Source organism: Physeter macrocephalus, chromosome 7, assembly GCF_002837175.3.
Source record: "Physeter macrocephalus isolate SW-GA chromosome 7, ASM283717v5, whole genome shotgun sequence".
NCBI classification, from domain to species: domain Eukaryota; kingdom Metazoa; phylum Chordata; class Mammalia; order Artiodactyla; family Physeteridae; genus Physeter; species Physeter macrocephalus.
The window spans coordinates 21,783,402-21,796,099 of NC_041220.1; the positions used below are offsets into that span (position 1 = coordinate 21,783,402).

Genomic DNA, 12,698 nt, shown 5'->3' on the forward strand with positions numbered 1-12,698 from the left:
AAGAATTTAACAAAGGCCTTACTAGGATATTTGTGATGATGTTGACGATGTTGTTTGTTATCAGAGCTCCAGGAGGGTCAAGTAAGACAAATTCTCTAACATGCCTCAGAGACCTTTAGAGAGAAGCCTCTGGAACCTAACTTGGTAGGAGGGGCAGATGATTGATGTCCCCATGAAGGGGACCAGCATGGGTTTTCTGTGCTCCGCATTGAACTCCAGTCAAAGATTGTCTCACTATTCTCTTGCCTTAGGTACTGGACCCACCATTTATTGGAACAATTATTTGTCATGCAGAAAAGAGCTGAACACTGTAGCTCAGAGGCATCTCACACAGGAGGAATATTTTCCTCTTGCTCCATAAGGAGGCAGCTGCCTCCAGTCTTTCCTGACACACTTGGTTCCTATTGAAAAGAGGTCTCTGGCAGGTTATTTATTATGATTTTTTTTCTGATAATAAATCTTTGGTTAAAGTTCAAAAATGAAAAACATAAAAGGTGGCAGAGGTGGAGGTAACACTGGATGACTCTAATAATCAATGAGCATGTACAGATGCTTTTAACCTCAACCCACTTTTGAAATAACATCACTCCAAAATAATATTACCTTGAAATTGTTACTCATAAATCACTGACAGAGACATTAAAATAAAACTGGGAAGTTATTTCACCAGCAGCCACTGACCACTTCCATAGCCTCTTTGTGTGCCATTGTGAAAATAGCAAAGTGCTGATTGCACCAACTTCTGACACCCACTGACCTATTAAATACAGAACCTCATGGACTTGCTCCTGGGATGCTATGGATCATCCTCCAAACAAAGGTGTGTCCTTAAATGAGTGATCATCACCCATCACTTCAAGTGGCATTTCTCACGGCAGCAAAGTTGTACTTAGATCATTCTTCCAATTAAGTATGTGGTGTCTGAATGCAGCACATGACGGACCTGAACTTCCAGTCTCCTACAAATCACTTGGATAGACTACTTATAAATTTGTATGCAAAAAACTCTCCTTATTGGACAATTTTTCATTTCTAGTGATTTCTTAGTTTAAAGGGAAAGATATATCTTTTTAAGTCTATATTAGCCTCTCACTGTGCCTTTAGCTCTCTCAAGAAATAAATGCAGAACTCCATGTGAGATCATTGTACAATTAGGATCAAACAGTTATTGAAGAATTAAAGTAGAGAAGATTATTCCTATCTGGACTCTTCCACATACCTCACAGAGCTTTGAAAAGAATAAAGAGAGGGAATGCTTTGAGCTCTTTGGGAGAAAGTTTCCCTAAAGCATTTTTAACAAATTATTCAATTATTATATTTTAATTAAATTATGTTAGAATTAGGAGGATGATGTGAAGAAGGCCACAGGAGATGAAAGAAGGGGACAGGGAGCAAGTGTAATGAAGGGATCCTCAGAATGCCTGATCTGTCATCCTCTGGTTGTCCCACAGGGAGCAATATAAGAAAAGGCTGCTAATGTTTTTGAAGCCTAGAAGAAACCTATTAGTATTCTACCATATGTATAGAAAAAATAGTCCCTTCTGTACTCAGAGTAAAAGGGGAGGAGAGAATGGTGAAAGGAAACAAGAACCTAAATTATAAAATATTTTACTGGATTAACATCTGTCCATATCTTGTTACTTAATTTGCTTCTTCAAGATCAAGGATGACCAGATTTTTTTAATTCTTGGGGGTTAGGATACTGAAAATTTTAATCAAATTTTTGTGTGAATTTTTCACTCTCTAGATATTTCAATCCAATTATTGATGATATTTTTGATTAGTCACCTTAGAGCAGTTCCCCTAGATTCCTTTAACTGTGGACATTAGTAATTCAGCAGAATGGAAAAGAATATTGTTCTGTTTTCAAGGAGTAGAGGAACATTAGATCCTATGAAATGTTAGGGAAAAAAAAAAACCTTCCTGATAACTGCAGTCTGCAGGGAAATCAGAATCTAGCATGAGAAAAAAATAATTAAGAATAATGGGGAAGGTTTTGAAATTAAATAACTAAGTACCTAATGGACTTCCGCTGTCCAGCCATTTTTCTCTAAATCTTTTCAGATATTTATGACCATCCAGACCATGGGACATACTAGACAATCAAAACTACTTATTCCTAAATTAATGAATACTCTTCAAATACCTTGGGATTTCATGGTGTAATAGGAAAAACAGTGCATGCTTCACCAATGATGATCTCTTTATTTGATAGAGAACAAAAAGACCCTTTTGTGAAGTGTTTGTCAGAGTCAAGATTTTTTAAAGGGACTGGACAGGTTCTCTAAAGGTTAAAGGAATTATTCAACTATTTCACTATATGCTGGAAGGAAAAGGGATTATGAGAGCCAACTATCTTCCCACTGAAAGTATAGGCATTTCAGATGCCCTATGTTGAAGACTGCCAAGGGATTGCCAGGAAGTTACATTATTGCTAAGTCAAGGAATTTTCCTGAGGAACAGAAAAAAATTAATTGGCACCATTTCCATGGAAACTCAACAGATTTCTTCAACTCAATTTTCATATCCTGGAAAAAATATAAGAAAAATGCTGAGGACTTTGGATCACAGATAAAAGTTTCCATCAAAATACATTTTTAAAATCAGTTTTTCCAAGTTGGTTTTAAAATTAGAAAAATTTTAAATCAGTGCCAGAGTGTTGTCCCCAGAATGTGCTGCTACCACACCTCCACCCACTTCCCCAAATTGAACCTCACAGAGCAGTCAAGGGTTTGTTCTCCAACGTGGCAAACCAGAGAACTGAATTTGTCAGTGGGTTTGGAATCAATTAGAGTTTTGATGTCTGCGTCCTGTCAACTAAGCTCATGGAGGACTGATTTATAACCCCCAATCCCAATGGATTAAATCTTTTATGGGAAGATTTCTTCCCAGTGACAAGAATGCTTATATTCATTAGACCCTTGCCAAATATTAATAATAAAGTTTTTTTTAAATATAATTAGTAATTAGAAGACTACTAGGTGAACATGATCAAGTCAAAGGGTGCTGGAGGAATGTAAGGGCTTTGAGGACATGGAAATATCTGGTTAATTTTCCATGCCTCACAAAATCATGTAATAGTCTAGGGTCAAGATTGCTCACGTCTCCCAGACCTGTTTTTCTCTGTTATATTTTTTTTTCTTAGGCTATGCCATGGGTCCTTTTCTATCTTCACCAGAATCATCCCCATTTTATCAACATAGTGGTCCTCAGAGGTGAAGAATGGCAATTGATGATGTTTAGCGTTCTTAGCATTCTTAACTGCCTCCGTGTGATCATGGGTCATGGCCACAGATATGCCCAGCCATACAGTGAAATAATAATCATCTCATCAAGCATGTGTTGTTGCTGTCATGCTTGGAAGGCAAACCATTTTTTTGAGGGATGGGGTTAGGTGGGAGGTAGGAGGAGCACATCCACCCTAACCAGCTGCCTATACCAGTGACTCTCAATCCCAGATGAGCATAAGAGTTATTCGTGGAGCTTCTAGAATTTAGTTGCCTAAGTCCTACCTTAGACATGGACTACAAGTAGGACACATGAGAATAGTAATATGCTGTAATAATAATAATCTCAAACCAAAACACAAAAAAACAAAATCTAACCAAAAGAAACTGTTTGAAAGGCCATATTGTGGTCAGATTTGGCCTCTAAATATGTTATATTTCAAAAATAATGTGCACAATATAATTTCAGTTTTTTGCCATGTTTAAACCATGCTTAAATCCATGTCTCATGTAGCAATTCAAATCTCCATCCACTCTCTATTGTATTATTGTATCATTTGCTACAAATTACTTTTGATATTTTCATTTGTTATCATGCTTTCCATATTGTCTTCTTATATTTGAGACACATTTCTCTAAACTCATAATTCTATCAGAACTGGGAAAATAAAAGACGTATCAAGAGAATCATGCTATGAATAAAAACACAAAAGAGAAAATAATTATTTTTGATAATAAAGACAATTCAGATGTGCTTAATAAGCAGGCACTGAATCTTATCTGCTCAGTAATTCCATCTTTCTGGCCCCTGTAGGCTTACAAGTTTGCAATCTCTGATATAGTCTCTGCCCAATAATTCCTCAATGCAGACCGCAAAATCGTTATCGGCTGGTCTTTTCCGGGGGTGTGCACACTCTGGGGAAAGATATAGTCAGGGAAAATATCTTGTATGAGCTCTGTAAGTTCCCAGTGCTGCAGCAGTGTGATGAATGTTAAATAACAGAATTTTCTATAAGTAGGAGACCTGAAGAAATGCAGATGGTATTACCCTTATGTGGGCAAAAGAGAATGCTGGTCCCTGAGGTATTTTCATCCGGCTACTTTTGCCAGTAATTGATATATTAAAAAGAAAAGAGGGGAAATTATCAAAATGTAGTTATTTGTACTCCATAAAAGAATAATGGCTTCAATTCTCTTTTTCAGTATAACTGACATTTCCATTTGTCATGTTCAGAGTTTTTTGTTTGTTTGGTTTGTGTTTTTGTTAAGGTCATACCTGGAAAAACTTGTGTAATAGCTGAGCTCTTGTCTAAAATGGTGATGTGTCAACAGCCAGCAGGGGCCTCTCAGAAATGCTTGTGAAGAAAAGGCATCAAAAAGATGGAATTCTTAATAATAGTGGAAACAAAGACTGGAATAAAGCTAATGCTGGAATATGGGACTAATTCCAATTAATTCTAAGGTTGAAAAAAGGGGATTGAAGCAAATAAAATCAGTATTCCACCCGCTGACCCCTAGCTATCACTCTCCTACACAAATGCTAATTTTTTTAAAGTTCTCTCCACTCCAGCTCTGGTCTTTCTATACACATGCAGAAAAAGTAGTTCTCCCAGTAGAAAGCATCCTGAGACCCTGCAGTAAAGCTCTGTGAAGGAAAGATGGGATGGGCAAGAAAAATTACTGTTTATTCAGGGAGTTAGTTGCTTGCAGACCTATCAGTACATAGTGCCAAAGAATCATGTTCCACCTATTTGTGACAAAGCTGCACTAGACAAAGCTGCTAAGTCCTGGGATCTTGAGTTATGAGTTGCACCAAAGTCCTCTGTAGTCCTAGAGCAGAGAACAAAATTTGATCTGAACACAAGGAATAGAAGCAAAGGATAAACAATCACCAAATCTCTTGTCAAACATGATTCTATAGATGTGTTCTCTTTTAAGAAGGTTGAAGGAGAGAACAAATAAATGATATGAGAACTTCAAAAACCATGTCAAGGGAAAGGAAGGAGAATTTCATCATGAAGACTCAGGATAATTATACTTCTGTAAATGACTTACTTAATGAGTAAGGTTGTCATATATCTTCCCAAGAAGCACCAAGCTATCAGTATGGAGATAGTGGGAAATATGCAAGTGTCCCCCGCCCCCAACACACACACACAAAATAAGAACATCCCAACTGATGATGTGTAATTGTTTTTAGAAAATAACTGTAAAGAAGGATGAGTTATCTTTAATTTTCATTTATTAAATTAAGCTAAACCATTCAGCTTTCAGGATCAGTGCTAGATACCCACTGACAATATACAGGAGCCAAAAAAGAAAATTTCAGAAAACTGCAAACTCATAAACAAATTGAAAACATAGAGAAGAAACATCAACAGAAAGTCAGGGGTTGAGGTCAGGCTGAGATGAAAGCAAAACAGATGAAAGACATTTTAGCTGAGATGGCAGGATGAGGTGAAACATGTGACATGAAGAAAATGGATCAAGTGACTAGAGGACATATGGCAAAAATAAAATAAATTTGGAAATTAAAATTTCATTAGCAAATTAAAATCCACGTTGGTTATAACAAAAAGGAGTGACAGTGGGTAAAATCAATTTTAAAATTGATTTTAAAAAAATCAATTTTTCCAATTATGTTGAGAACATAATTGGAAAAGGGTTTGTTCCCAATACATGGAAATACTAAAAACAGTCAAAAGACATGGAGAACAGAAATCCAACTCATGTATAATAGATGTTTTTTAAAATAGGCTAGAAAATACAATCAATGACATAGTTTAACAAAGATTCAGAGTACAGAAGAGTGAGGGAATGAATATGCAGACTGTATGGACTCGCTGTGATCTAGCAAAAAATAAGGAAATATACCCACATTTAAAAGCATCTTAGCAAACCGTTTTAGTTATAAAGATGAAGAAACAACCCTAAAGTATTGAGGAAATATGTTAACTTAGATTTTCTTTTAAAAAATCAAAATCAGTTTTACAATTTAGAAAATGATGTAACAAAAATTTGAGATAATGGACTACATGATTTATTGCGAAAACGTTGCAACTTATATTTAGTCAGCTAATGTGTTTGTGTAAGAAGAAAACAAATATATTTTTTGGATGTCCAAGATTTTAGAAAAGATAGCATTTCTATGTCATCATGAAAGTATTCCCCAAAATATCTTCTAAATAAGTGAGAGATATTTAGCAACAGAAAGAGACTTGCAGACACAGAAAACAAACTTATGGTTACCACAGGGGAAAAGGGGGTGGGGGAGGGATAAATTAGGAGGCTGGGATTAACATATACACACTACTAGGTATAAAAATAGATAACCAACAAGGACCTACTGTATAGCACAGGGAACCATACTCAATATTATGTAATAACCTATAAGAGAAAAGAATCTCAAAAAGAATGTACATATATCATATATAACTAAATCACTATGCTGTACACCTGAAACTTACATGATATTATAAATCAACTATACTTCAAAAAATTTTTAAAAAAAGAAGTTATGGCATTAAAGAATTTGTGCTGAATAATGAATTCAATAAAACATGGAATTAAATTTAAATAATTATTAAAAATTTATTTATAAAACATCTGAATGTAAAATATTGGTGATAAAAATATGCAGTGCAACAGATCATAATTTTATTGCAATAATCTAGGTCCAGTGCTCAAATAATATGAAAATGTCTAGGAACTAGAAAATATTTTTAAAATAATATAATGCCCTATCAAGTCTTTACTAATCAAAAAATATAAGGTAAAAAAATCTCTGAAATTTGTAAAAGTAATCATTATTTTAAAACAAACAAAATATATACTTTCTAAATCACTTAATATTATATAAATATATAATATATATACACTATATCTATCTACCTAATCTTTCTAGCAAAAGACAAAAACTAAAAAAAAGGCAAAAAAAAAGATACAAAATAAGGTTATAATTAGAACAGCAGTTATGAAAATACATGTGTCAGTTAAACATCCTCAAAGAGCAGTCACAATCACTGAAGGCAAATGGTACTGTGTGAAGCATTTATATACCATAGATCAAGTCCTCACAGCTATCTTATGAGGTAGATATTCCTTTTTAAGATGGATTGGTTATCTGTAATCAAGGTCACAGAACTAATAAGTGGTAGAGGTGGAATTTCAGTTTAATTCTTTTTGACTCTGAAGCCCATGTTTAGAATCTCCTACTATCCTGTTCTTCCAGGTTATTATAGTAACAACAACTATCTCTACAATTTCCTGGACTTTTGCACAAGCCTGGAACATTACAGAGCATGTTACACATATTAATTCCTTTAAACCTTGCAACAACCCTGTAACTAATGGTATTATTTATCTTCATTTTATAGATAAACTGAAGCTTGCAAAGGTGGGGTGAGACAGATCTGAGATTTGTATCCATGATTGCCTGGTTCCAAATACCACATTATATATTCTTTCATAAAAGATGCAGATTCAAATTTGGATAAAAGACAAAATCAAACTGTATCCTGCTTTTTGAAGATATACTGTAAAAAAAATACTAAAGAAAAGTTGAAAATTTATGGTCATTAATGGTTGCTTAGAGAAAAAGAAATAAAGGAGTTGTTTTCAATACTAATTTTAGAAAAATAGAATTCAAGGAGAAAGTATGAGACAAAAAACATAACCTAGAGGTTATCATACTAAATGAAGTAAGTCAGACAGAGAAAGGCAAATATCATGATATCACTCATACATGGAATCTAATTTTTAAAAAGATAAAAATGAACTTATTTACAAAACAGACACAGACTTACAGATATTAAAAACAAACTTATGGTCCCACTTAAGGGGAAACGTGGTGGGGGGAGGGATAAATCAGGAGCTTAAGATTAACATACACACACTAATATATATGATTGATAACCAACATGGACCTACTGTATAGGACAGGGAACTTTACTCAATATTCTATGATAACCTATATGAGAAAAGAATCCAAAAAAGAATGAATTTATGTATATGTATAAATGAATCACTCAGCTGTATACCTGAAACTAACACAACATTGTAAATCAACTATACTCCAATAAAATTTAAAAATATATATATATGTGACTTTTCAAAGAAAAATACTAATTAACAAAATTATGTCAGGTGATAATGATGTGTCAATGTAAGTTCATCAGCTGTAACAAATGTACCCCTCTGGTGAGCGGTGTTGATAATGGGGGAGGATACTCATATGTGGGACTGGAGGTATATAGGAGATCTCTGTACCCGCTACTCAGTTTGACTATGAACCTAAAACTACTCTAAATAATAGTGTGTTAATAAAACAAAGTCAACTTATTAAAAAAATTATGTCAGGTGATGAAAGGAATTTTTTAAATATTACTAGACCAATAACTAAGGAATATTTGTATTAAGTTTTAACTCAAAAGGTAACCCAGGACAAGTTTTGTCACTGAGTTATTTCAAACTCAACTATTTAGGGAAATAAAGAGATTAAGTCAGCACCACTTGCCATGTGTATTAAGGTCTAGTACTTATGCAGTGCTTAAAGCTACAGTATTTAGCATTACATTGGCATAAGAATCACTTAACAGTGAAAGAATGGTTTAGGTTATAAAATTACTAAAAGTTTTTGTGCTTTTTTTTTTAACTTGAATAATGCAAAATATTATCAAAAGTGCATCAAAACAGCCATTCCCTTATCCAACTGGTGAGAGGTATTTAACAACACACTTCCAGGAAAGGAGTTGATCACTAAGTATCAACAGCTTTAAAAGTATACATACTCAAAAATTAGACTTTCAGGAGTCTATCCTAAGAAAATAAATAGCAATACAGCCAATGATTTATGTTAAAGACTTTTAAGCACCAATAATACATAACTGTGGGAAAAACTGGAAACCACAAAAAAATAGCCAACAGTAGGAAAATGGTTAAATACTTTATTGAATATACAAATTTCAGAATATAATACAGCCACTAAAACTCATGTTTCAAAGAATATTTAATGGCATGGAAACATTCTTAGGCTATAGGAATAAGAGAAAAGAGCTGGAAACATATCAGTATAAACCTAGTTCAGAAAAAGAAAGAGAAGAAAAGAAAGCAATGTACACTTAAAAAGGAGAAACATCAAAATGTTAATACTCCACATTTCTGAAGAGTGTAGTAGTGAGTGATAGTCATTTTCTTTTTTAGTACACGTCTGTGTTTTCTAAATGGTGGTGGGGCAGGGCGTGGGGACTCACCTTCTGAATTTACAATTAAAGTGAAATGGCAAAGAATATATTGTTAATGAAAAAATTATCCTGCCACTTGTCAAACAGTAAGGCCAACTTTATTCAGGGGATTATATACGACAATATAGGGATTGCTGCTACGGGATTTTACAGTATGGGAGAGAGTGGTCTCAACTCTGAATGCAACAGGAAGAATGCGAATTTATAACCCAGGAGCAGAGTGTGTGGGAGGGGTGAGAAGTGGATGGGAAATCACTAAGAACATCAGGGGCGAGAGAGATTCTCCCTAAACTGACCGAACAGGATTCTTACTCCAGGCAGGCCAAGTGATCAGATCACATCTGGGGGAGGATGGAAGATAAAACCCAAACAGATATTGAAGGTGATCAGATACCAAGGGTGGGGAATTTTGGCTAAAGCAACAGCAGGATTCTTATGGAAACTGAGCAATGCAAAGACAGACATGGAAGTACGAAAGGTGAGCCCTAGTTAGGAAGAGGGCTCAGAGGAGCCTGACTAAAGTTTAGTCAAGGAGAGAACCCGTCAATAGCAGCTGTAGGTTAAGGAGATATGGATACTTTGCTTGGAAGTTACAAATACATCAACACTACAGGTATCTCCTAATTTGCTCATGTGACCCTGAGCTTATTTGCTGCCAATTTCCTAGATACGGAACAAAAAAGTAACTTCAGATTTAAACCTTGGTCACTGATTTTTTTTAAGTCCTATTACTTTCAAGTTTGTTCCAGTGGCTCACAAAATAATTTGGTAAGATAGTACAGTATGGTATGGCATGGTATAGTATATCTGGCACAGCTTGGGAGGGTGTATTCCATGGAGAAACCTATTCGCGAAGTGGGAGAAATTTCTTATTGTAAAAGCAATATAGTATTATTTCAGAAAGTTGGAAATTAGAAAAAGGTAATCACTTCTGATACCATCACAATAGAACGACCTGTATCATCTTTAAAACTGTCCCTGCCTGCTTTATTATATGCACATTTTTATGGTTAAAATTGTACTATATATACAATTTTTGCATCCTGCTTTTGCACTTGTCCTTGTATAATAAGCACACTCTCCGTTGCACCTGGTCTTTTAAATTATTATTATTTCAATGACTACCTAATATTTACTAAGTAAATATTTCACATCTTAAGTTCTTTGGTGTTGGCCAATCAAGTTGTTGACTTTCAGTTTTTCAGGAAAAATGTTCTTCTAACCAGTCACTTGGTAGTAGAAATAACTTTTATGAAAAGCTCAATTTGCTTTCTTACCTAATCTCTAGATTCATATGTCCACCAGACGGGTTGCTTGATGTTAATTTGACCAAAACTTGATCAAATGGAAAATCTTGTAAAGAAGAATTGATCTGAAAGGAACTAAAACTTTAGAAACTGTAGTTTGTCTTAAAGCTTTTACGATAAGACAGCAAGCCTGCCATGTGGGAAAACAGCAGTCTGACAAATGCTTTTCAATGAAAATTATGTTAAACTCATACTAACTCTTATGCAAATAAACTAATAATAAATACAAATTTGAGGAGCAAGGAAAAACCCTTCCACCCCCTGTAAAATAGTCATCTAAATGCAATAAAGAAATTTTGCACAGCCTTCCAAAAATTATAGGTTTCATGTTTTGGTTTGATTAGTCTGCCCTTAGGAAGAAAGGAGGTAAAAGGCCTAATCATTTTTCTTTGCAGCTTGTCATGCCTAATAGTAACTTATCAAGACAATTGGTTTTAATGTTTTTAGTGTGGGGGAAAAAAAAAAGAAGAAAAAGCAGATGTATGTAAAATTAGTCTAGCTGTAAACAACTCACTTTCGGGACTCAATCTGTCTACAACTTCTGCCACTCCTGAATTTTGTTCTTTTGTTGTCTCTGCACAACCATGCAAAACTGAATGCTGCCTCCCCCCAAAAAGTCATCTTACTTATATTTTCATAGCTAAAATTTGAAATATGAAGGGATAATTAAAATGAAAATTATTAGAAGAATTCAATGGTTTTTTAAAATTCAGCTAAACGTGCACATATAGCAAAACTGAAGTTGGTACCATTTTCTGGGAAGGCTTGGCTTGAGATAACTTCTATAAAAGCAGAAAATCCAGCTGCATGGGTATTTGAGATAAAAGTGGATTCACACTTAGGCAAAGGGATGACAGAAGTGAGGTGCTAGTTAAATGGCATAGCTGTTAAATGACGATGCTAAACCTCCCCACACTCTGGCAGGAATGGCACATGGAATTCTACTGCAAACAGCATCTTACGAATTGAATTGGATTGTGGAGACCTATAAAAAGCAAGTGGTATAAGAAGCACGATCTCAGTTGTTACCTGTGCTTTTGGCTGCTGAACCACTGAGCCCTCTGGCTGACTTTTGCTTCTCCAGTTCCCCTGGGGTTTCATGTTCTGTCATCCCTGAAGGAAAAGATTTAGAGTATAGAATCTGTTGACATCTTGCTAGTTCTGGGGGAACAGGACTTCTGAAGAGAAAAGACAAGCCAAGAAAGCCCCCGTGGGAATCAGAATGATTGACCATGGAGCAGCTTTACGTGCATGTGAACCTTTACAAAAAAAGAATCCTCTCTGTGCCCCTGTTCCAGGATTCAGTGCTGGAATCTCAAAACTGAAAGGGACATGAGAGGTCGTTCCAAGACTGCCCCAAGGCTCAAGTTCCCATCAAATATTTAAAACTGCTATCAAGTACTTGAACTTCTCATTTCCAGACTAACCAATCCTATCAATGAATCTTTATTACTATAGAATTTGAATGCCCTCCCCATTTCACAAATCCCGTCAATCAGGTCTAGATACAGTCTAATTGATCTACTTCTTTCTTGAGAAAGAGTTCCCAGTAATGAGCAAGTTCTCCAGCGATATGCCCAATTTACTACCAACTTGCCTACAGCTTGGCGAGACTACCTCTTCTCTCCTTCTAGACGCTGGGCATGTTAGGATTTGATAGTGCATACGACGTGTGCTACTGCTGAGTCATCCAATCCCTGCTGAAATAATGCAATAAGTATGTTGGACTTAGGAGAAATATGTAAATGAGAACTCAAATGAGTTCTGCAGCCAGGCAGGCAGGACAAGTGTGAAGTCATCCAGAGACTTATAGGGAGTAACAGAGATGGGGTAGCCTGGAGAGTACAGAGAGTCCCTAAAAGCATACAGCTTCATTTATGTCTTTAAGCACCATCAGAACACTGACTCACCCGTGGTCTGTA

The 12,698-nt window shown here is 35.3% G+C and overlaps 1 protein-coding gene across 4 annotated transcripts in view; it reads left to right on the forward strand.

Moving 5' to 3' along the window:
• The window catches only part of BANK1 (B cell scaffold protein with ankyrin repeats 1), a 319,375-nt gene that overhangs the window by 290,843 nt on the left and 15,834 nt on the right, over positions 1-12,698 (forward strand). The gene's annotated exons all lie outside the window — the stretch shown is intronic.